The 22,650-nt window shown below is 44.0% G+C and overlaps 1 pseudogene; it reads left to right on the top strand.

Annotated features, from left to right (window-relative positions):
* The first annotated feature begins 443 nt into the window (after positions 1–443).
* The window catches only part of LOC143640719 (inactive serine protease PAMR1-like), a 73,778-nt pseudogene continuing 51,571 nt past the window's right edge, over positions 444–22,650 (top strand).

Consider the following 22,650-nt stretch of genomic DNA (forward strand, 5'->3'; position numbering starts at 1 on the left):
CCCGTGTGCCAGGCGTCCACGGTGGTGGGGCAGTGGGGTGAGAAACCACCCCTGCCTCACCTGAGTGGCCCCGTGGCCCCGCCTACCTGGATACCCGTCCAGGTGCTGCGGGACGCACCCTCCACCCAGGTGCGGGATATCTGGAGCCCAGAGGACCCGCAGCGTCCCCGCCCGCCCTGGTCCCCGGCCTCGGGGCACCGCCACACCTTCCCGGGACCCACAAGGGTTAAGGCAGCGGAGAGCAGAGGTTTGGGCTGACGTCGCTCTGGCTGAAGGTGGTTTCCCTGGGATGAGGATGGGAGAGCCCGGCGGCGAGCTGAAACCCGAGCTGCCGCTCAGCCGGAGCTTGGGGAGGTCCCTGGAAGAGCCGCCAGCCCGCGGGCCTCCCGCGTCCCTCCTCTAGCTCCCCCGCAGTCGCTGGGCTCGGCACCACCGCGGGAAAGATGGAGCTGGACCGGTGGACGCAGCTGGGGCTCACGTTCCTGCAGCTCCTTCTCATCTCGTCTTTGCCAAGAGGTACTGTCACCCATAGGGTCCAGGACGCCTCGAGAAGGGGACATTTCCCTCTAGGGGGCTGACCCAGAGCAGGACCGGGAGTCTGGGCGGGGGACTTTCTCTGGTGATAATCTCGGGGCTTTACTGGTGACCCCGGAGGGTCTGTTGCCTTCGCTTAGTAGGGGATACAGTTTTGTCATCCGTAATTGTGAGACTGGACTGCCTCAGGAAGGGGGACGAGCTCCAGTATGATCTGCTCAATTTTAGTTTATCTGCTTTAAAACATGAAATTACCTTGGGGAATCAATTCAGAGTGAGTTGCAAGCTTTGATTTGCAAAAGCAAAGTTTCCCCTGGAAAGAGCTCCCGCAGAGGTGAGCTGGAAAGAGAGGGGAATAAAGAGCAGGGCTTGCCTGGGTGTTCCTCCTAGTGAATCTTGCTTAATGCTGTCTTACAACAATGTATCTGAACAGAATTCCAACACAAGAGATTTCTTCATCCAGCATAGACACACTTTCTGATAAGAAAGAGAAAGAAGAGAAAGAAAGCTGGGGTTAAAAGTGAAAGCTGTTTCTGGGATGTTTGTTTTGAAGGAATTTTGGTTTCTTTGTTTTTCACATGCCATTTTTCTGAGCCACAATTCCCAGGTCAAATGGGCTTCCAGGACAAGTGAGGCTGGGACATGACTCAGAGCTCCTGGAAGCCTGTTGACCTAGCAAAGGACAAAAGCCAGGGAGTGGAGGATCTTCTAATGGCTTGCTGCCAGGCAGGGAAGCAGGGGCTTCTTAGGAGCCTCTATCCTTATATGGCTCCAGGGATGAGGTGTCACATCAGGTGAGACTTATGAGGTAAAGGCTTGAGATGTACAGACGTGACAAAATAGGGCAGCTTTGTGCAGGAGCAGGTATTGTGAACCTGGCTGCCTGTTCCCTGTGCTCCATCTCTGCAGGTGGTCCAAGTAACAAACAGAATAAATGGGGTGGTGAGGATGCTGAGTGCTATGGTCTGCGATAGGGAGGGGACACAGCCTAAGATACATCCCTCATCATCAACAAAAAACCTCTCCCCCACTTGGGCTGATCCTTTTCATTTACTTGGAGCCTGCCTGCCCCCAGGTAAATCTTCCTTAGTGATGTATCATCAAAATGGTGAGAGTGTTTCATTTGAATTTTACCTCCAAACTATCTGGAGCAGCCCAAAGACTAATGAAGGACAGAGGAGTTCTTCAGCAGTTGCTGATAACCCATAAGCCTAAACACTTGACCAGGGATAAGTTGAGGACTCCTCCCTCCTCGATCTCCAAACTTCCAGGCTGTGGTAGCCTTCTTTAGACCAACTCCAGAGGACCCTGGTTCTTGTCTGAGTGCCAGGGCTTGGTGGATGAGATTGCTCATTAACAAACAAACAAACAAATAAAATAAAACAAACAAAACAAAGCTCAGCTGCCCACTGATCTGAAAAACCCACTTCTTACCGACCTGAGAATCTCTTTTACCTTTTGCTATGGAAAAGCATTGGGGAGGGTGTGTGATTTGTTGTCAGCCAATCTGTTGATGGAACTGGAGAGCTGTTCCATGTGTTTAACAAGGGTATTTCAGTTGTTCACATTTGGAGGGAAGGCAGAGGAATAGAGTGGAGAAGGAAAATATTTCTTCATGTAGTGAACGAGTCCACTCCCTGTTGGAATTTTGAATCTGGCCCCTGACAAGAAAAGCTTGGAAGCGTGTTTGTTCTAATTCCTTTGCTGAAAAGAATGTTGGATAAAACGTAAACATCCACTGGGATGGAATGGGTGATTGTTGTTGCTCATGAGCATGTGATACATGTTGGAGGATGAGCATCCAGACACTGGGCCAAGTGATAAACCTAACATAAACAGCATGTGATAAGGGAAACCCAACTCCAGTGACTTCACCAACAGCAGGAGCTCTGCCAGAGTGACTCTGCCTAAGAGGAAAACCTCATTTAAAATATGGGTCTCTTGGGAAATGAAACCTTAATATGGATAACTTCACAAGTGTTACTTCCAACAGACGTTAGCTTGTGGGGAATGAACACAAACATCAGTGGGGGAGATAATTTGAAGCGCAGATATTCAGTGGGTAGGAGCAGCCCGCTGAGAAGGGGAATGTGGAGAGAAAGCTAGGGAGGAGGAGTGGTAAGAAAAAATGAGATTTTTTTTTTATAATGGGATGTGTTAGCACATTCCAGGGTCAGAGCTAGGAAAACTGAGGAAGAGGGTGTTCATCCCAATATACTCTGAAAGTTTCTGGCACCTCAAAAGGAAAATAATTTTGTGGTGGGATCATGGATTTTTGGAGCTGAGAGTGACTTTAGTGGTCAGTTTAGTTTGGGTCCTTTGTTTTCAAAAGACAAGGAGACTGGACATCTAGCTGACATCTAGTGACATTTATGATCCAAAGGCTTTAGTGCATTAATTATGAGATTTCCCCACTTGATAAAGTAGGTATTATTGCCATCCCTGCTTTACAGATGAAGTTCAAAGAGGTTCTGTGATTGGTTCCAGGATACACATGCATGATTCTTCAAAAAAGTTAAACCTAGAATTGCCATTTGATCTAATGATTCCACTTCTGGGCATATACACAAAAGAATTGAAAGCAGAGACTTGAACAGGTATTTGTAAACTTATGGTCCTAGTATATTACTCCCCAAAGTCAAAAGATGGAAACAACCCAATGTTGGTCGGTGGATAAATAAAATGTGCTATAGGCATAGAATAAGATATCATTCATGTTTAACAATGAAAGAAACTTTGATACATGGTATAACATGGCTGAACCTTGAGAATAATATACTATATGAAAGAAACCAGACACAAAAAAAGACAAACATCACGTGATTACATTTATGTGAGGCACCTAGAATAGTCAAATTCATAGAGACAGTGGGATGGGAGTTGTCAGGAGCAGTGGAGAAGAAGGAACAGATGTTCTTGTACAGAATTTCAGATGTAAAAATTCTAGAGATAGATATGGGTGATTGTTGTACAATTGTGTAAATGTATTTTTAAAAAATTTATTTTAGTTGGGTGTAAGACCTTCGTTTCATTTATTTATTTTTATGTAGAGCTGAGGACTGAACCCAGTGCCTTACATAGGCCAGGCAAGCACTCTACCCACTGAGCTACAACCTCAGCCCCTGTGTGAATGTATTTAAGGCTACTAAACTATGTATATAAACTATGTATATAAACATAGTTGGAAAGATGGTTTTATGTTATATACATGTTGCCACAATAAAAAAAAAAATTAAAGTCTACGTAAGCAGATTAGGGGAGCCTATGGTGAACCCTATTGTCCAATGTCTGAGCCCAAGTTTGCCCGTTAGCTGACTGACTTACACTCACACATTTAGCATGTGGGTAGATGGTGCTTATGCACATCTAACCTTGACAAAGTTCCAGGACACACAGGAAGAGGGGAAAAGCCCTTGCTAGCTCCCGTTGCTCTGTCTTGGCTGACTGTGGCAAAGAGGAATGTTTCAGAGCTGAGAACTGCAAACTGGCAAGCTTCAGGTCACATGGCCTGCAGAAGTATTTAGCAGGACACGGTGCTTGGAAATGTGTGAACCTGAATGCCTTGAGGGAGTTTGGGTCCTCTCTATGGCCTAACACTCATCTGCTAGTCTCCACTGGCATTTAAGTTTATGACCTCCATTTCTGAGAGGGATGGGGAGGAAGGCCACATGCTGAATGGGGACATCATGCAAGTTGAATAAAACTGCTTAGGAATAATTGACCAACAGGACTTTTAAAAGCATCTTCTACAGGAGATTTTTATAAGACTGGAATATATTTGAACTTGTGTGTTTCGTGAAATGTAATCTCAGCTCTCTCTGTGACCTCCTATTCAATGCTTTATTCTCATGTATGACTACCAGTGTGACCTTTTGGTGGAAACTGAGGACAAAGCTGGTGCTATTACTGGGCTTCATAAACTGTGAGTCAAGCACTTTTGGACATGGAAGCCCAGAAGCAAAGGTGACTTTGAGCAGGTAAGTCCTTTGGAAATAGCCAGAAGTCCTGGGGAGGTCTTTGGAATGTCACTGGCACAGACTATGGGTTTGATTTAATCTTCCCTACATCTAAGTTGCACTGAGGAGTTAGAACTGGCTGAGATAATAATGTCTGAGAGACCTAATGATTGGCCTTGAGTTAGAAAATGATTTCCACCTGCCTCAATGAGGGTGAACAATCCTGATACAGTAGAACACTTCTCCCCTGATCCAAACTCTAGAAATGGCAGTTGATTTGAGGCCTGTGCACATTGGGGAAATTGTCATTTCCATGATAAATGAGGGAAGGTGTGCACCTCCCTTGTCCTCTAAGGGAGAGGGGTGAGCAAAGGAACTGTCACCCTCACCATAGGGATGTTTGAAAGTCACAAGCCCTTCCCTCCTCATTTTAATTTAAAAAGGAGAGAAATACTGTGTTTATACTTTCCAGTTCCTGAATTCCAGGGCAGAGGACCCAGAAGCCAGCTGGAACATTGAATGCTACCAGATCGGTGGCAGAACGTCTACCAGATTCCAAGCCTGGTCTATGTTTAAGGAAATCTGTTTGTCAGCCTTCACAAGATGTAGGCCAAAACCATACATTTAGAACAGAGAGAAAGAAGTAAAAAAATGCAGGACAGATCAGGTTTCATAACTGTGAACAAAATGACTCAAAGAAGGCAGGGGATTAGGAGTTGGCTGGAGATGGTCCACTCTCTGAGGAACTGAGACTTTCTGCCTTCTCCCAGGTTTATTTCTTATATTTTTTTATGTTACAATTACCTGTGTGGCACAGACTCAGTGCCCGTGTGGGTTGAGAGGGACGTAGGTAGGGGTCACACATCAAATTCTTCACATCCATGATAGAAATTCCAAGGGTGGAAGCACACCTTAATGATCTAATCCCAAGACTGGTCACACAGATAGTTAGTTGATGGAGTTTGTGATAAGTGCCAAGCATTCTTCTATATGCCTTACATGCATTTACTTGATCCTTACAACAGATCCAGGAGGTAAGTACTGTTATCATGAGCTCCAGGTCACACACAAGAGAACTTAGGTAAAGGTTCAGTACTTATCAGGTCACATGTCAGCTGTTTGTGTATTAAGTCCAGGCAGCCCGACTCCATAAGACATGTCCTGACACCCTGCACAATATTGCTACAGTAAGTGGCTGGACCAATTGTGGCAGATATGCTGGCTGTATTTTGGCTAAATATGACCCCAGTGTAGGGAGAGAAGTTTGATTATCCCTTGGACTTTCCAGGTGCTCAGATTGGCCTATATAAGCTTATGTGTGCCATTATGGGGGGGAGGGTGCTGGTTGATGCTCAGAAGGAACAGAAACAGTAGCCATGGTGGGGCCATATGAATCTTAACAGGAGACATTTGCTTGAGGAAACCAAGATGCTAAGCAGACCCTGAATCCAACCAGTTTCTGGGATAACCGTCCAGTATCATGCATCTCACTCTGATTAAACTCTGGACATGGAAAGTTCTTTGTTCCATGGTCAACTTTTATAATTCAAGTCACGCATCCGTTTCCATAGAAACAGAATTAAGGATGAGACATATTTGAAGTCTGGCCATGACACTACGTATCACTGCTCCTTTATGGATTTGTTCTGTCAAGTTCATCAATGTGTGCACTTTTAAGCCATGGGATTGCGGGGAACAGGTCCGGAATGAATAAGAGAAAACTATCCCCTTCCTTCTTTTTTTGGCATATTGATGGATATTGCAGAGAACAGACTCGATCTCCCTTCATTAGTACTAGGATGGGTTTTAACCAATTCATTTCAACCTTGAATGAGGACCTACTATCTGCAGATACCAATGACCTGGGTCTTATATCAAGTAGGTAAGATCAGTGCCACCCTTGGATGAGTGGTGAGTGAAGATGCCTCTTTTTGCCACCCTTTGGTTTCTGGAGTTGGCTCAATGCCTCAGCTCCTGCAGGCTTGGAGTTGTGATCACCGCCACTCTGAGATTCTGGCTGTCTCAGTGTTGAGTTAGTGGTTTGGCAGCCTGCATCTGGGTAAGTAGCAGTCTGGTCAGTTGGTTTGGTGATTGGAAAACCAGGACTGCTGCTGTCAGAACACAGTGAGGAACACATACTGCCAAGTTGAGCTCATGGGGAGATTGCAATTTTCCTCATAAGCTGAAATTACATTTGGTTTAAAATAAATCCCAGCCATTTTAGCACCAAAACTCTGAATGGTGGGGTGCGTGCGTGTGGGGGGGGATGTTGACTGCATTTACTTCAGATCAAATGAATTGTTTGGGGACTCTGACAAACTAAACTGTCAAATGTTTTCAAACCCAGTTCCCCTTTCATGTACTTGAAAGGATTCCATTGAAAGTTATCAATAAACCCCAGCATCGTGGGATCACTCCTCAGGAGTTGACAGCGATGGTGGAGAACACCTGAAGTGATTTAGGATAAATTTTCTGAGCTGAACTTTTAGTTGGAAACATCTGCTCCCGTGTTTCCCAACTTGGTCGTTGCTCACCTGGATGCTCCTGGCTCACCTGGATGCCCTCAGAAGGAAAGACACTGCTGGTGATCAAAAGGCTTGGTCTGTTTTTCTGCCACTAGGGGGTGAACTGCTTGCTTCCAAATGGTGTTCAGCCTCCTTTATGGCAAGCCTGGCTCCTGGGAAATCCAGTGGTAGGACAGAGTGGGTAGGTCCTGAGTCCTTGTGGAAATTTGCTACAAACTGCAGTAAACAAAAATATCCAGGGGCTGGGGATGTGGCTCAAGCGGTAACGCGCTTGCCTGGCATGCACAGGGCACTGGGTTCAATCCTCAGCACCACATAAAAATAAAATAAAGATGTTATGTCCACCGAAAACTAAAAATATAAATATAAAAAAAATCTCTCTCTCTCTAAAAAAAAAAATCCAGCAATAATGAACCCCAAGGTCTGCTCACTCTGCATACTTGAGACTGAAAAGCCACAGCAAGAGAGGATGCTCACACGTCTCAGTTTTCGTCACAGGTAGCCTTCATCTTGGCTTCACATGCCTCCCAAGTCCATGTCCAGGTATCTACGCAGCAGTATTTACCAAGCACCTGTCAGGTGCTCAGCTTGTTTCCAGGGACTGCACTGCCTTGGTGAAAAGAAGACAAAGTCCTTTTCCTTAAGCGCTTGCAATAAATTGAGAGAATTTAAGGCCCAGCCTGGCATCTCCCTCCCAAAGTGGGCCTTGGGGATTGCTAATCCTGGGAGATTTTAATCAAAAACAAACAGAAAACAGGATATAATGATGAAATAAGTCTGGGAGATGTGGAGATTGACTATACACAACGCATATATAGATCTGCAAAGTTCTGCAACAAAGAAAGCTGTAATTAGCATTTTACAAAGATATTTGATCACAGAGTCTTTCTTTTTCTTTTCTTTCTTACTTTCTTTTTTCTTTTCTTTTCTTTTTTTTTTGACATAAGACTGTACTATCCAATGGAATTAGTGCTCCATGGAACAAGGTTTTACAAACTCTGGTCTCTTTCTCTTAAAGCATTGAAGAATACCTCACAAAGACACAGGACTGGGTAAGAAGGGCATTTGGGAATCTGTAAAACATGAGCTTCTCTTCAGATGTTTGCTGAGAGATGGGCCGGAAGTCTGCTGTCCTTGTCATTCAGTATGTGCTAATATGTTGGAAAGACCATAGAATCGATGGCTTATCCCTGTTGCTGTGCGTGTGCAAGTCCTCGCCAGAATTGACCTGCATGTGTCATTGAGAAGACTCTTTTCGGGGCTGGGGATGTGGCTCACGCGGTAGCGCGCTGGCCTGGCATGCGTGCGGCCCAGGTTCGATCCTCAGCATCACAAACAAACAAAGATGTTGTGTCAGCCGAAAACTAAGAAATAAATGTTAAAATGTTAAAATTCTCTCTCTCTCTCTCTCCTTCTCTCTCTCTCTCTCTCACTGTCTCTTAAAAAAAAAGAGAAGACTCATTTCCTGTATTCAAGTTGCTTAAAGTAACACGATTGGCCTGGGACCATTGGGCAGATGAGGTTGTGACTGATAAAGTGTGCTCATGGTGACATGGCCATTCTAAGGCAAGAGCTGTGTATTGACTTCCACTTAGATGTATCCTCCCTTCAAAAATGAGAATATTTGATCCTCCTTCTAATCTCTGGGGACACTGAGTCCAAGGTCCCTTTATCACCAATTAGCCCCCTCCCCCTACACACAGAGGCTTGACTCTAATCTCTTGTTATTTATTCTGTCAGTTCTGGTGTATCTCAGTCACCATGACCCTGATTTGCCCAACCTAGAAATGGTCTGTATCTCATAGAGGTGTGCATGAGTTTAAGTCGAGGGCTGGGGATGCAGCTCCGTGGCAGTCTGCTTGTCTAGCATGCATGAGGCCCTGGGTTAAATTCCTAGTGCTGCCAAAAAAAAAAGGTGTTTAGTGAGCCCCTGTTTGCTCTCTCTGGGACCCACTTTCTTCCTGCCTTTACTTATATCATTCCATTGTCATGCATCACAGTTTCTCTCTTGGCCATCACATTTGGCCTGCCTTGTCTCTCTGCCCAGTCTTATTTCAGATAGAATGAGTACAGTGACTGTGGGTGAGGAATAAAACCAGCAGTTTCTATGAAGGACGTTCTGACTACGTAGAATATGGGAACCTAAGATCTTCTCTGCAAAGATTCAGCCCTACTTTCCCTATGTGTGGGATCTGTCTTGGATGTGATCTCTTGGTATGGATGTAATTGTGTTTACATGTGCAGGAGAATACAGGTGCAGATGTGAACTTGTACATATTGTGCAGATGTATGAATGTGTGTGTGGACAGGGTATAGAGTACTGGGACAGGCCAGGGTTTGAATCCTACCTGTCTTTTATGGAGAGTTTTCTCGGAGGCAAATTGATTGACCTCTCTAATGTAGCCTTATCACATTCCAATCTGGAGGCTGAGTCGATTCGTGTTTATATCACAGGTTTATTGAAGGCACTAAATGAGGCAATTTATTTAAAATACTTAGCTTGATAGAAAGGGAGTATTCAGGAAATTAAAGTCTCCTACTCTCCTTCCTTCTTCTGTTTTTTCCTACGAGCACGTTTCACGAGGAATTTGAGCAGCAGCAGTACCAGGAGTTTCATATACAGGAGAATGGACTTGATCTTGAGGCTTACTTCATCAGTCTAGGATCCCATCCTATGACAACCCTCAATATTCACCTTGTGTTTATCCCTCAAGGCTTGGTCCCTTCCCTTGGTTACATCATTCATCTGCCTTCCAGCCTTAGAGGAAATGCTTTCCACATGCTGTGTTTGAGATGGGGCCGCTGGCAGGCTTTTGCAGTCTCCTGTGGGACAGTGGAGGTGGTTCTGGGACAGTGAAGTTGCCGCCTGAACACTGAGGCCCCCTTAAAAGTCTGCAGAGGAGATGTTGTTAATGATGGTGCACTTGTGCTTCAAGGGTGGAGCCAGCAGAAATCTCTGTGAAAGGAAGTTCCCCTTCATCCTGACCTAGCCTGCAGAGCTGGGGGAGGTAATAGTGGGGAAGACTTGCCTGACCTAAGATGCCACCAGTCCAGGGTTTAGGGACCTAACGGACATACCATTGTGAGTGCATAGCCCTTGCTGAGCATTCCTTCACTCTTGACATCTGTTGTGGCCAGCTGCCTTCAGGAGAAGGAGAATCTGGTTTCTGCTTGGCAGAATCTGGATGTGAAAGCAGTGCAAACTCTGGAAGCTCTTGGCAGAAGTTGTCCCTGGTAGACTCAGGCCCCAGTGAAGCCCTGATGTACTCTGACTCAGAGGACATTCGAGTGTGGAAGACTGGGAACATGTGGGATGATCTGCAGACTGCCTGGGCCTGAGAACATCTAGGTTGGGTGTTTAATGTTAAGAGTGGTCTTATTTTTAGTGTAACCATTCTTTGTTTGGTGCAATGTTTGCTGGGTTCTCTTGTCACGTACGTGGAGATGCATTATTCAATTACTTTTTCAGCAGCTAGTGCTGGTAAAAATAAGATCTATTAAGTTCATGTTCTCATATTTGAAATAACTCACAAACAGCTGTTCTTCAAGGATTTTCAGTGCCACAGCTGTCAAAGAAAATAGCCACTGGGGGTTCCTCCATGACACTAGAGTTTGAGTTTTGTTCCCCTTGGCTACTGATGTGGTGTGTGTCTATTTCTGAAGAGAAGCAGCAGGAGGTGAGGTATGTCCTATTAAATGGTGTCAGAAGAGGAAGTGCTAAGGTTTGAGCCCCCTTCCCCAAATATATGTGTTGGAAACTTAACCCCCACATGCACAGTCAGGTGGCAGTGGGACTTTGGAAGGTCATTGGCTCTGCCCTCATGAATGTATTGATCTATTCATGGATTAATAGATTGATGGGTTATGGAGAGAGCAGCTTTGTTTTAAAGGTGAGTTCTCTTTGGCACTCTTATTCTGTCCTGCCTCGTGATGCCCTCCACCACGTCATGCAGCAAGAAGGCCCAGATACTGAGCAGATGCCAAAATCTTGCTCTTGAACTTCCCAGCCTTTAGAACCAGGAGCTCCATAAGTATCCATTCTTTATAAATTACCTGGTCTCAGGTATTTTGTTATAGCAACAGTAAACAGACTAAGATAGGATGGATTAAAGAAAAGAAATTAGAACCCCAAAGAACAAATGGGAAGAAGCCAGAATTTCACCATAGAAACACAAACAGCCTATCTGAAAATTCTCTGGATGTGTGGGCCACTGAGGACACATTATTTATTGCTCATCCCATTTTTTATTTTTTTTTTAGCCATCTGCATCTTAGCCAAAGATGTGATTTAAAAGAAAAAAAAATCTGATGAGAATAATGGTCTCTGCTGAAAATAATGCCTGACAAATAGGAGTCTTTCTTCCAAAGACCTTTTTGGTTATTGTCATATTCAAATGCAGCAGCATCAATGATCTCATCACTGTGTCTCCTTCCTCTTGAGGCTTTGGGGAAATACCATGTCAAGGTGTCTTGTCTATGGTTCTCTGGAAGCATCAGAGAGGGACGGATTCCAATGTGGGTCCAGAGTAGAGCCTAGAAGGTCAGAGTACCTTTCAGAGCCGCCAAGAAGGCAGCGAGTTATTAAGTGGGAAGGGAGAACCAATGCAAAGCCCAGCTTCCCAGGGCCTGGAGGGCGGCTGGCTTAACCTGCAGGACAGGACTGTGCTCCTCAAAGGAGGATGCTTGCTTAGAAGGCAGAGACTTAGCCTCCAGCTGCAGGGATTCTAAGTGAATAGGCTCATTAACAAGCATCTCAGGTGGTTTCCATGCAGATGGTGATCTAGAGGAGAACATGGGCTTCTGATGCACACAGTGTCAGCTCTACCCCTTACTGCGCAAATCGATCAAGATACTTGACCTTTCTGTGCCTCAGTTTCTTCAACTACAGAATGCACATTCCTAATGCCATTGTGAATTAAAACGACACCACCACCACCACCACCACGTTGGAACGTATGGGAAACACTTGGCTGGGTGCCAGCTCAGAGCAAGCTCCCAGGGTGTTTATAGATGTTAGTTGCCAATTAGAATTACCAATGATATCCCTGAGAACAAGGCCAGGATGATGGTTAATGCTCTGATTGTGGAAACAGATGGCCTCAATTTGAATCCTGTCTCTACACTTTACTACCTGTGCAGTCTTGGGCATATTTCTTACCTCTCTGTACCTCAGTTTCCTCATCTATAAAATAGAGGCAGGTATTGTCCCTATACTATCGGATTATTGTAAGCTCTTGGGTTCCATGGAGAAGTGCAACTCTAGAGGAGTACCATCAGTGCCCACATTTCCCAGAGGAGGAAACCGAGACAAAGAAATTCAGTGGCTCATCCAAAGTCACATGGTCACTGCTAGAGCCAGGGTTCAAATTCAGGGAATCTGATGCTCAAATATTTTTATTTCATGGGTGCCACTTTCTTCTTACAAGTTGGAAGTGTGAACTCTGGTACATGATACAAGTGCCCTTCCTTGCATTGGTAAGAACAAGGCTTTTGCCCCAGTAAGAGCTGGGTTCTGATCTTTCTTCTTTTACCTGAAAGCTGTGTGACCTGGATTTATTTGTTTTACTCTGTTTCCTCATTAATTAAATGAAGAAAATAATAACCCACTTCCAACTGGTTGTGAGGATCCAATGAGCTGGACACCAATACGGTTAGGACTCAGAGACGGCCCTTGGAGACGGAGGTGGGATCAGGGAGCAGAGGCGCGTGATGCAGAGTCACCCCGCGCAGTGTGCTTGGTAAAGGAGGAAGGAGAAAGGAAGTCACAAATCTATTTCTTTTCCCCTCGCCATCCTCTTTGTACAGGATGTTTAACACCAGATATTTAAGGAATCCAATGACAGTCCTGGTGTCTAAAGTGGGGTGACAAGGTCTTTGCTTTCTAGTTGTCATTATTTTGCTAAAATAATAATTGGCAAGACTGAGATCACCCAGGGGTGAGAACCAGCCAGGCTGGGGCTGAGGGTCTCTTGGTGACAGGATGGCTCTCAAAGTCTCAGTGGGGAGGATGGAGGATGGGCCCCCAGTAAGCATGCCATCACCTCTGACTCAAGTCTTTTTGAGTGTGTCCTGGGCTTTGTGTGTTCATCAGTCCTTCGAGCTGGTGGTGAGACCCTCCAGCAGTGGGGACCACTGTGTGCTGTTGGACATCAATACAGTGAGTTCAGACGGCTCAGGAGGAGGGGTGGGGGGAGCAGGGATGAGTGAGGAGCTCCAGCTGCCTAATTATATATCCCTCTGATTCTTGCCTCTTTTTTTCTCTCCCTCTGGTCTCAGAAAACTTATAAAATGCAAGATAGTTTAAAAAAGAAAAAAATCCCTCAGTAGAAATTCTAATTAAATGAGGTTAAGTGGGAGGGCTGTGGGATTTTGGGTGGATTCAAAAGCAGAGTCTAACATCAAGGAAGAGGATCTGGTACATGATACAAGTGCCCTTCTTTGCCACCCTCAGGGGTGGTCTTGACTTGGGCCTTTGCTCTGGCAAGGGATGTTCCGATCAGGTATGGAAAAGGCTGCCCCTTGTTCTCATAGAGAATCCCGAGTCTTCCAGCTGGACATTACTGGTCATTGTGGCAGTATATTTCTTAATATATAATATTGAAGATCTTGGGCTTGGAGACCATGCTAAGGGGCACAGAGGCACCTCCTGCCCCTGCCTCGGTGAGCCCCCTGTTGGAGGCACTGTCCCTGCATCCTCTGAACAGTTGAAACAGACCAGGGCCAGAAAGCCTTGAAATGAACTGTCTGCATGTCCCCCGGGCAGTTCAACTGTGTGCAAAATAATGACAATGTCAGCAAAGTACATTCATCAAGTACATGAAACCCGTGCCCATTCGTTGGCATGTCTCCTTGACATGTCTCCTTGACTTGGTATTCTCATTAATAAGACTGGGCTAAGAGGTTAAGTGATTTACATTTTTTTCAAAGTGAATTCTGGAAGAACCAGGACTGGACTGATGTAACTAGATTCCCCATTCTGGATAGAGAGATATCAGGATGGCTGCTCCTGAGCATGGAAGTCAGGGCTTGGGTGAAGAAGCTTATGGTGCCCCAAATGCTCTCGATATTTTGATTACCCTTATTTTAAAAAAAAGTGGGAGAGGGGAGTTTAGGGGAGCCCTCACATGTACAGGGTAATTATGTAGCAATTTAGAATGACTGACTTTTGCCGGCACAATAGTGCACACCTGAAATCCCAGTGGCTCGGGAGGCTGAGACAGGAGGATCAGAAGTTCAAAGCCAGCCTCAGCAAAAGTGAGGTGCTAAGCAACTCCGTGAGACCCTGTTTCTAAATAAAATACAAAATAGGGCTGGGAATGTGGCCCAGTGGCTGAATGCCCCTGAGTTCAATCCCTGGTACCCACCCCTCTCTGCAAAAAAAAAAAAAAAAAAAAAAAAAGACTTTTGAAAACCTTTCCAATTCAAGAGAAAATAACCTATGATGAAAGTGAAGGGGAAAGAAAAGCTCAATTTCTAAAACAAAACATGTTACCAATTTTGAGAGGCTGGGAGACTCTGGGTTGACACATCCATTGATACTCACAGATAAATATTATGTCCACTGGAAACAGAAGACTTGAGGTTAGATGGCAAAATGCTATTTTTGTGAATACTTTTTATTTCTTTATTTATGCTTTTTTTCATTTTCCAAAGCTTTCACAAAAAACTCTTTTTTTAATTCTTTCTTCACCTCCTCCTCCTCCTCCTCCTCAAAAGTGCATTGCTTTGGTTGGGTAAGAGGCACAGGCAGAACGCAGAGGATTTCTAAGGCAGTGAATGTATTCTGTGTGATACTGTAACGGTGGACACATGCCACATATTTGTGTCCAATCCCACAGAATGTGCACCTCTGGGGTTGAAGCCTAATATCTGTGACCTTGGGGTGAAAACCCTGTGTGGCTCCAGGTTCATCAATGGTAACAACCACAGCACTGTGGAGGGGGCTGTTGGTAACAGAGGAGGTTGCCCATGGATGGGGACAGAGCGTATATTGGAAGTCTCTCTGCCTTCCACTTAATTTTGTTACAAACCTAAAATGGCTCTGCAAGTGAGGTCTTAGAGTGTTTGATAAAGATGAAATACATATTTTATTCAATGGAGAGGTTGGCAAGGAGTCGATCGTGCCCCACCCAGCACTCCCTCCGTAAGCTTGATTTTGCTACATGATCACAGCATGTGCTTCATGGCCCAGTGCCTCAGTTAATCCCAGGGTGAGGTTCATGGGCTTTTGTGTTTCATTTATGCTTGTATTACTGGAAGCCCTGACAGTAGAAGGCTCACCGGCAGATTTTGTGAGGCTGTTTTATTTTTAATTTTTAATTGATTTTTTTAAATACATGACAGCAGAATGCATTACAATTCTTGTTGCACATATACAGCACAATTTTTCATATCTGCTTGTATATAGAGTATGTTGACACCAATTCATGTTTTCATACATGTACTTTGGATAATGATGTCCATCACATTCCACCATCATTTCACCCCATACCCCTTCTTTTCCTCTCCCACCCCTCTGCCCTATCTAGAGTTTGTCTATTTCTCCCATGCTCCCCGTCCCTACCCCACTATGAATCAGCCTCCTTATATCAGAGAGAACATTCAGCAGTTGTTTTTTTTGTGATTGGCTAACTTCACTTAGCATTATCTTCTCCAACTCCATCCATTTGCCTGAAAATGCCATGATATTATTCTCTTTTATGGCTGAGTAATATTCCATTGTGTATATATGCCACATTTTCTTTATCCATTACTCTACTGAAGGGCATCTGGTTGGTCCCACAGTTTAGCTATTGTGAATTGTGCTGCTATAAGCATTGATGTGGCTGTGTCCCTGTAGTATGCTGTTTTTCAGTCTGTAAGGCTGTTTTTAAATGTGGAAAGCAAGGCAAGTTTACTCGGCTCCTGTGGCTGGCAGAACTGCAGGCTGGTCTAGCCTCTTCCCTGCTAGGAGCAAGCTTGTTCACCTCCCCATATCCCTGGTAATTCTGGGGACCACTTTTTTTTCCCCCTCAGAATTAATTCCCTCAAAAAGATTGGCATTTCTCTTTGCCTCCATTAAAAAAAAAAAAGTCCAGCTCTTTTCTACTTAGCTCTTTTCCTCACTGGTAAAGTGAAGGGGTCGGAGTGAATGCTTTTAATGGGGAAGAAAATGTATTACCAACCTCATTGGATCATTTTGAAGATGAAATTGCACAAAGAATACAAAGTACTTTCTGTACCGAAACATTAAAGTGCTTTAGCATACATTTCAGAAAACATTCCATAACTTTTACAGCTGTTGTTGTTTCTCTCCATCTTAGTTTCTGGAACTGGCCCTTAGCACCATATTGAAATTCCCTGAAATTTGTACAGCTGAAGCCAAATGGCCAACGTGCCTTTTCCACAAATGTACTTCTAATAAATGGAACACAGAAAATGATGGTCTGTTATGATAAGGCGACAAGACAGTGAATAGGATGTTATAACAGAGACCATGGGTTGGGGGTGTGCGGTGTGCATTCAGAAGAGAAGGCCAGGGAGGCTCTCTCTGAACAGGTATCATGTATGCTGAGGGCCCAACAGCTGGGACAGAGGCTGTGGCTAAGCAAATGCTTTTGCCTCAGGCAGGCAAAAGCTTGGTGGGTTGAGAAGCTGATAGAAAGTGGGAAACAGTGGCCAAGAGAAGGATGGAGCAGAGGGGAGGGAGCCGGCTCTCCAAACACACACACACACACACACACACACACACACACACACACAGTGCCACCTTATCCATTTTAAGTGTGTAATTCAGTAGCATTAATTATATTCACTCTGTTGTACAAACATCACACCTATTTCCAAAATGTTTCCATCACCCCAAATGGAAACTCTTTATTAAGCAATAATTCTCCCCTTCCTTCTAGCCCCCCAATCTAATACCCCTCTAATATATTTTGTCTCTTTGAATTTGCTTATTATAAATATTTCATATAAATAGAATCGGACAATATTTGGACTTTTGTGTGTGGCTTCTTTCGCTTGGCTGAATGGTTTCAAGGTTCTTCTGTGTTGCAGTGTGTACATACTGCATTCCCTTTTTGTGGCCGAATAATAGTCCATCGGCTACACATACCTTATTTTGTTTCTCCATTTGTTTCTTGGTGAACCATTGGGTTGTTTTTACCTTTTGACTGTTGTGAATAAATATCAGCATGCTAGTATATTTGAGTCCCTGTTTTCACTGTTTTAGATAAATATCTTGCAGTGGAATTGATGGATCATGTAGTGATTTAACTTTTAATGGAACCACTACATTGTTTTCCACAGCAATCAGATCATTGACATTTCTATCAGCAATATAGGAGAGTTTTAGTATCTCTATGTCTTTGCCAACACTTAATTTTTTTTTTTTTTTTTTTTTTTGGATTATAGCCATCGCAGTAAGTATTATCTCATTGTGGCACTGATTTGCATTTCCTAAATGACCTGTTAAGTTTGAACATCTTCTTCTGGGCTGGTTTACCCCTTGTATCTCTGTTCCAGCCACTTGTCCATTTTTAAATTGGTCTCTTTGTGGCTGAGTTGTAAGAGTTGTTTTTTGCAATGTTCTGAATGCTAAACTTATCATATAAATGATCTGCAAATATTTTCTCTCATTCTGTTGTCTGTCTTTTCACTTTCTCAGTAATGTCTTTGATGCTAAAGGGGTTTTAATTTTGATGAAGTTGAATTTATGTAATTTTTTGTTGTTGTTCTTGCTTTCTGTGTCATTTCCAAAAACCCATTGACACATCTAGACTCGTGGGAACTCACATCTGTGTTTTTATTCTGTTTTTCTCTCTTTTAAACATTCAGTTCTTGCTAGATTTTCGAGGTCATCCACTTTGGCAGGTAACAAAGCCTGTAAGCTCAGCTAGTAAGTCCCCTGTGACTACAGGGGACTCTCTGAGGTTGCTCATGGAATGGAGAGGGAAGCAAAATCTCAACAGTGACCAGGCTGTGGTGACCTGTGCCAATCTAAAGCCAGGGTGAGGGTCATTGCTGGTTCAATGATATTTGTCCAAAATGATGAAAGAAAGTAAATTTTTCATAAAACTAGATTCATCCAATTTAAGAAACTGTCCATCATCTGGGTGGTTCCTTTTCATGCTATTAGAATCTTCTTATGACCCGAGACTGAGGATTGATGGTGATAGTTTCTTAAAGTGGTTGCACTTGGCAGACTTAGGAGTGATCAACCTTGGGTCAGAATTCCAAGTTTAGGGGAGGGAAATAGAAAACTAAACTATGGAGTCAAGGGTTTAGAGGTCCCCACAGACACTAGGGTTTGTTTTTATGGGCCTGTGAAGCATCTCAGGGATCTCTGCCTGATCCTTCTGTGGAAGGCTTCACAGGACCTTGCCCACATTCACTATCTTCCCCAAATATCTGACCCCTTTCTGCTTTAATCATCATCTTTGTGCGAGGATGTTTTTTTAAAAATGGAGAGTGGGGAACAAAGCAAATCAAAGCTAGAAGGTTTTTGTCTGACTTCCTCTGCACAACCTCCAACTGATTCCTCTGAAAGATTTTTCCAGATGGTTTTCTTTTTTACTTAAGGTATATAAATATCAAAAAAGAAAATAAAAAACAAGAAAGGAAAAAAAATCCTACCCCAAAGAGAACATTGCTTTCTCACGGGAAAGAATGCTCAGTTGTACTCAGGGAATTGAATGAAGTTGGGTTAATGAGTTCACCCTTGTAAAACATTGAAATTCTCCCAAACATATTAATTAAGGTACTTTTGTCTTTTCTGTTGGTTTTAGCTTTGAAGATACTATAAACTTGGCATGCTGCAAAATGGAAGAGCCAAGTTTGGAAGCAATAACATAGTCTATACTTGGCCATCAGCCTTGCACTTGAACGGCCTCATCTACAAAGTAGTCTCCGAAATTTTTATGATGGCACCATGACTGCGCTGCATCCTATAGTTCTGCAGTTGAATGATTTCCCCTGGAGTTGTTCAGTGCACAATCTACGCAACTATGAAAATACTCCAACAAAAATAGAAACGAGGTGTAGCTCAGTGGGTAGAGAGCTTGCCCAGCATGCATGAGGCCCCGGGTTCCATCCCCAGCACTGGAAAATAGATAAATAAATAAAATGAACACAGACACCTAAGAAATGTGTATGTTTTTGTAAATTGCATGCATGTTCTACTGTCAATATATTTAGATTATATATTGCTGAACATGATTTTTTGAAATAAAAATTCTATAAAAATAACCAGGCATAGTGGCCCACACCTATAATCCCTGCAGATGGGGAGGCTGAGGCAGGAGGATCACAAGTTCAAAGCCAGCTTTAGCAACTCAGTGAGACTCTGTCTTTGAATAAAATACAAAAAAGGGATGGGGATGCGGCTCAGTGTTTGAGTCTCCCTGAGTAAAATCCCCAGTACCCTGTTCCCCCCCATTCTATCAAAATAGTTGATTAGCAGTTATAGCAAGTTTCCTCTGTGTTGAGTGCATGGCTCTGAAGATCCCTGGGGCAGGTGGTCTCACTTCCGAGACTCTGGCCCAGGAAGAATGCCACAGTCTTCTTGCACACAGCACACGGTGGCCTCCTGACAGCCGAGTGTTCCCACGTCTGTCCCTTCCTGCCTGGACCCACTGTCGCACGTTGGTTTTCCATTTCAGAATACACGGTCATCAACGAACCTGCCCTGGAGCAGAGTGGAATATCATGTGTTGCGAATGCTGCGAATCTGACCAGATCGAGTGCGTGTGCCCTGGGAAGAAGGAGGTCATGGGCTACACCATCCCCTGCTGCAGGAACGAGGAGAACGAATGTGACTCCTGCCTCATCCACCCAGGTGAGCGCCCAGCCACGAGCCCAGGCGGCCTTCGGGGTCCTGCAGGCAGCCCTCGGCCCTCGGTGGTGCCAGGATTATTAAAAAGGACACCAGTCAGCCCGTTCTCACTACGGGCAAGGGAGTAGAGGGGTTCATACTCTTCTCAGTGTTAACGTTGTGCATCTGTGAACGCAAGAGCAAGCATGAGGTTTCAGGAATTGCAATTAGCTTGGTCAGCCAGGAGAAACGGTGTGTGATGAGAGATGTGGAGAGAGGGAGAGAGACAGATAACAAGAGGAGAAAGCAATCTGAAGGAAAAATGGGGGACCAGATCCAGAAGGGTTTTGTAAGCCATGCTATGAATTTTAGGCTAAATCCTGAAGATATTTTGCTAGCTTTGGAGGTTTGTGTGTGTTGGGGGGAGGTAACCAGGGATTGAACCTGGGGTGCTTTACCACTGAATTACATGGCCCAAATAATAATAAGAAGAGAAGAGAACATTTTAAAAATTTTAAGATGGGTACTCACTAAGTTGTTGAGATTGGCCTCAAACTCATGATCCTCCTGACTCAGCCTCCTGAGTTGCTGGTATTATAGGCTTGCACCATGCTCCTGACCAGCATTGGAGATCTCTAAGAGAAGAGGTGGGATATGACTTGAGGCAGGAGAGAAATAAGAGGACCTTAATAAAAGTAAAAGTCCAATGGGTAGAGAGAGGCGGAGGGATTTGGGTCATTAGGAAGTGAGCTGACTACATCCTGGGTTGGCTGGGTAGAGAAGGAGAGAGGGGAAGGAAAGAGCAGAAGTCAAGGAGGACGGTCTTAGCTCTGAGTGGGACAGCTGGGAGGTGGTCCAGTCACAAGAGAGTGTCTTTGGATGGGATGGGACCTTCCCAGGCCCTTGTGTATGCCCCCCTGCCCATTTTTTGCCTTTACATAAAGCTGAACCTGACTTTTGTACCACCACTCTCCTGCCCCCACCATAGAGGGGACTGATATGTTCTTTTTGTTTGTTTGTTCTATTTAGATGTACATGACAGTAGAGTGTACTTTGACATATCTGTACATGGAGTATGACTTCCCATTCTTGTGGCAGTACGTGATGTGGAGTTTCACTGGTCGTGTATTCATATGTGAACATAAAAAAGTGACGTCGGATTCATTCTGCTGTCTTTCCTATTCCGTTCCCCTCCCTTCCCTTCATTCCCCTTGAATTTTTATTCCAAGGAACTTCTATTCCCCGCTCTTCTTATTGGCTGTTAGGATCCGCAGTATCAGAGAGAACATTTGGTCTTTGGTTTTTTTGGGGGATTGGCTTATTTTACTTAGCATGACCATCTCCAGTTCCATCCATTTATTGGCAAATGCCATAATTTTAGTTTTCTTTATGGCTGTGTGGTGTTCTTTTTATTGATTGTAGATTTGATAACTGCATTGTAGTTCTCAGCTGGGTAGGGGCCAAGGTGGACTGAACGTATAGTGCATAGTGTTTCTGATGTGATTGGAAACCTCATTGCGCATTTTCCTGATGCTTGAAAAGCAAGGAAGTATTGCTGCCTTATGCTTCTGACACCTCCTGCAGTTTCACCTTTCCCTGTTTAGGCCAGGTCAGAATAAGGACCTTGAGATTTTCTTTTCTATTTTTTTCTTTTTTTAAATTTTAGTTGTATATGGACACAATACCTTTATTTATTTTTATTTTTATGTGGTGCTGGGGATGGAACACAGTGCCTCATGCATGCTGCGCAAGCGCTCCACCACTGAGCCACACCTCGACTTGGACATTGAGATTTTCAAATGAGCTTTCCAAAGGCTGATGAATGCAAGGATACAAAAAAGGGGAGGGGCTTTGGGAATTTCTCTTATTTCTGCATTTCCACTTCTTTCAAAAACAGAGAATGATACCCATTTCTGCCAGGGACTTCGTTTCATGCAAAACCATGGAAGAAGAAAGAAAATGGGGCTCAAGTCTGCAAATGATCCTTCTGAGTCCTTTCTCCTTGGAAGAGAGTCATGCTGGGCTTTATTTTTTTTTCTTTTTTCTTTTTTAATTAATTTTTATTGTAGGTTGTTCAAAACATTACATAGTTCTTGATATATCATATTTCACACTTTGATTCAAGTGGGATATGAACTCCCATTTTTACCCCATATACAGATTGCAGAATCACTTCAGTTGCACAACCATTGATTTACATATTGCCATTCTGGGCTTTAAATTAGGAGTGACTTCACCATAACTTTTGTATATTTGTTTCCAGAAAAGAAATCCACTGCCCCAATTTCCTGATGGGTGAGTGTGGTTTGTAGGGAAATGGTTGAGTAAAGCCTTCCAATTTTCTTGAAAAATTTGAGAGTAAAGCCTGGGTCTCTCTACTAGGTGTCCTTGGCAGTGATATGGGAGTCTTTGAACAATTTTCAAAAGCCTTGTGGTTACTATTGGCTGACCACTAGCATGGACTCTGCTGTTACAAGATGACCTGAGGTCAGCCGTCTGATAGGCAAGAGAACCGCATAGATGGTGCAGCGGGGCTCCTGACCCATCAGGTAGGAGGCACCCAAATCTGCAACCTTGACGCTGGGACTGATCACTGGTTCTAACCAATGAAAGACTATCCAAATAAACCATTTGGTTACCCTGAAAGGAAAGGCAAGATGAAGAAGAAAGGCTGTCTTTTAAAACTAAATTATAGAAGAGTAAGTGTGAATGCCCTCGGCAGTCACCATTGATGAAAGGGGATTCTCTGTGTGTCATTAAGAAATTCTCCATTTTTATTTATATGTGCAATTGAATCATTGTCATTCAGTATCCATTTTAACCCAGGCACCTCCAGTCTTAG

This window comes from Callospermophilus lateralis, unplaced genomic scaffold (genome assembly GCF_048772815.1).
Source record: "Callospermophilus lateralis isolate mCalLat2 unplaced genomic scaffold, mCalLat2.hap1 Scaffold_592, whole genome shotgun sequence".
Lineage (NCBI taxonomy): Eukaryota > Metazoa > Chordata > Mammalia > Rodentia > Sciuridae > Callospermophilus > Callospermophilus lateralis.